Raw genomic sequence first — 2,906 nt, forward strand, 5'->3', positions numbered from 1 at the left:
TTCTTCCCCCCATCTAATCCCAGCCTGGGCGGAACTGAGCCCCTCACGAGGCCCCAGAGGCCCCTCCCCATCAATCCGGCTCAAGCCCTAAGGTTCACTCTGATTGGTCCTGCTTTGGTCACATGCCCTTGAGCCAACGCCGGTGGACGGAGAAATGGAACACACTGATTGGCGAGTTTGGATCACATGCTCCGCTCCCCCCCCCCACGCCGCGGGGGGGGGGGCGCCCACCTGTAACACAAAAGGGGAAATCGATGCTTAGGGAAGCAGTGAGGTGATTTTAAACCTCGTTTTTAAGTTTAAAAGAAAACAAAAATTGTCGAAGTCTTATGTAAATCAGATCCAAGTGGAGAGGCTGGGGGTGGGGGAGGCAGGACCCTCCCCCTCCAACCCGTTCCCCTCCCCCGCCCCACAAGGGCCCCAGGAGCCCCCCATTGTTCCCTCCAGCTCTGGAAGCCCAAGCCACCTGAGTCGACACAGCACACCATCCGGGTGGGCGGACTGCCCAGTGACGTCCAGGGAAACCCGGACAAGGTGAGGTGGTAACGCGGGGTCTCCGTGTACAAAGGAGTCCTTACCCCGTGCCAAATGCCTTCCGAACATTCTCCCATGTCCCTCTCACAGTGATAGGAGTTGGGCACCATTGTGGTCCCTGTTCTCCAAGAGAACTCAGACAGGCGAGCCAGTCGGCTAGACGTAGCAGAGCCTGGACTTGAACCCAAGTCTGCAGCTCAAAACCACGTGAGGGGCTTTGACACAACCAGAGCTACTAATTGTACAAGAGTAGGCTGGAGGGTCCCTGCCGCCGGCACATCCTTGAAGAACAGAATGGAAGAGACGGATTGCACGGGAATCCGGAGGAAGAACAACATCAAACACAGGGAGTCTTCGGGGAAGCAGATGTCGACTGGACCTGAGAAAGAACGCTGTGACACTCAGAGGGACAAAGGAAAGGGCAACCTGGGGAGGTGTGAGCGTTGGGTCACCCGGGGCGGGTCCAGTCTCAGCCCTGCCAACCCACCCCCGACCCTGCACACTGGGTGAGCTTTCCAAAGCATCCACTGGGGTGCTCCCCGCAAAAGTCCTGTGGCATTTCGCCACCTGCGCCAGCTACCAGTGCCAAGGAACAGAGTACCCGCAACCTAGGGCCATAACACAACCGCTTTATTAGGCTCAGAGCCTCTGGGCCGGGAACAGACTGGGCACATTGGGAATGGCTTCATTCCTCTCCGTGACGTTTGGGGCCTCGGCTGGGAAAACTTGAAGGCTGGGGAGACTTGATGGGTGGAGCTGGGAACCGTCTGGAGGAGTCTTTGCTCACGCGTCTGGCTGTTGATGCTGGCTGTCAGCAGGACCTTGGCAATGCTGGGGGCTGGACACCTACGCATCGTCTCTCCACGCGGACTGGTTTGGGCTTCCTCACAGCATGACGGCCAGGTTCAAAGAGTGACTGTCCCAAGAGAGCAAGATGGAAAGATATTTTCCTGACCTCGCCTTGGAGATCACGGAGTGTCAGACACAAAGCTCCACCCGGGTTCAAGGAAAGGGGACCTAGACCCAGCGTTGGATGGGAGGAATGTCAAGGTCACGCTAGAAAAAGAGCCAGAGAGGGGCGCCTGGTGGCTCAGTCGGTTAAGCTCTGACTCATGACTTGGGCTGGGGTCACGATCGTGGGTTCAAGCCGCACGTCGGGCTCTCTCTCCCTCTCTCTCTTCCCCTCCCCTGTGCATGCTCTCTCTATCTCAAAAAATAAACTCGAAAAAAAAAAAAAAGAAAAAAGAGCAAGAGAGATGGAAAGTAGTGTCACAGCCACCTTTGGAAAACCCTAATGTACCACAGGTCACCCTTCAGTTGGGGTCCCGCCCCTCGGCACTGCTGAGGAGGCTCACTGAGCCTTACACATGCTGTTCCTTCTGACCAGAAAACCCATCTGCCCAAGCTGCCCCCACCCCCTTCACCTGGCCCACCTTGACTTACCCTTCAGGGCTCAATGAAGATGTCATCTCTTCCCAGGAAGCCTGCTCTGGCCCCCCTGCCCCACCCCAGCTGAGCTGGGGCCCCTCTTGTCCGCTACCACATTTACCCTCCCAGCGCCCTGTGAGCCCCGCAAGGGCCTGGGTGGAGTCCACCTGTCTATCTACCATTGTATCGCCAGCACCGGGCCAGATGCCAGCCCCTTTCTGGATCCTGCCACTGGGTAACCAGCAGCCACCACCCCCAGGAAGACTCCCCAGATTGTCCTAGGCGGTGCTAGGCATCTCTCCTGCTCTCCCACAGCCCCCTGAGCAGGTGTTTGGGGATGCCGGGATGAAAGGAGAACCCTCCACCCCCTGTTCCCAAGACAGAGCTTGTTAGTGCAGTAAAAACAGCAGCAAATTGCCAGGCGGCTCCGAGCTGTAATGATTAAAATGAGGGTATTGTTCTTGGGGCTGCTAATTGCATACCTGAGGAGTGAGGCCCGCTCAGCCGCTCAGCCCACGGCTGTTAACCCAGACCTCAGCCACAATGCCGGGCCCAGCCTGGCAGGGAACCAGACACAGAGGTGACAGGGGTGGGTGGGGGTGGGGGGGTGTCCAGGAGCTAGGTGACCGCAGCCACCTCACCTGGGGACCTGTTGAAAATACAGACTCCCAGGCCCTGCCCACTAAATCTGTGTCTGGGGGTCCGAGGGCCCAAGAACATGAATTCTTGGTAAGCTCCCAAGGTGATTCTTAAGGCCAGTCCAAGCCTGGGGTTTCTAACTTGCCCCACCCTGAAGCCAGACAGAGCCCCACCCTTACCTGGCCCAGTTCACTCTGAGTATGTGGCAAGATCCAGAAAGCCACCTGGGGAGAGGACAGGAGAGGGAAGGTTCCCAGGAACTTGGGTCGAATCTCTTTTTTTGCATCATTTACAAACGCAGAATA

At 57.4% G+C, this 2,906-nt stretch overlaps 1 long non-coding RNA gene across 1 annotated transcript; it reads right to left on the reverse strand.

Annotated features, from left to right (window-relative positions):
• Window positions 1-1,143: 1,143 nt before the first annotated feature.
• Window positions 1,144-2,333, reverse strand: LOC123599938. Its single transcript, XR_006713367.1, has 2 exons — window positions 1,978-2,333; window positions 1,144-1,450 (listed from the first exon to the last, which is right to left on the reverse strand). It is a non-coding gene; the product is annotated as an uncharacterized LOC123599938 (long non-coding RNA).
• Between the last annotated feature and the right edge of the window lie 573 nt (window positions 2,334-2,906).

Source organism: Leopardus geoffroyi, chromosome C1 (assembly GCF_018350155.1).
Source record: "Leopardus geoffroyi isolate Oge1 chromosome C1, O.geoffroyi_Oge1_pat1.0, whole genome shotgun sequence".
Taxonomy (NCBI): Eukaryota; Metazoa; Chordata; class Mammalia; order Carnivora; family Felidae; genus Leopardus; species Leopardus geoffroyi.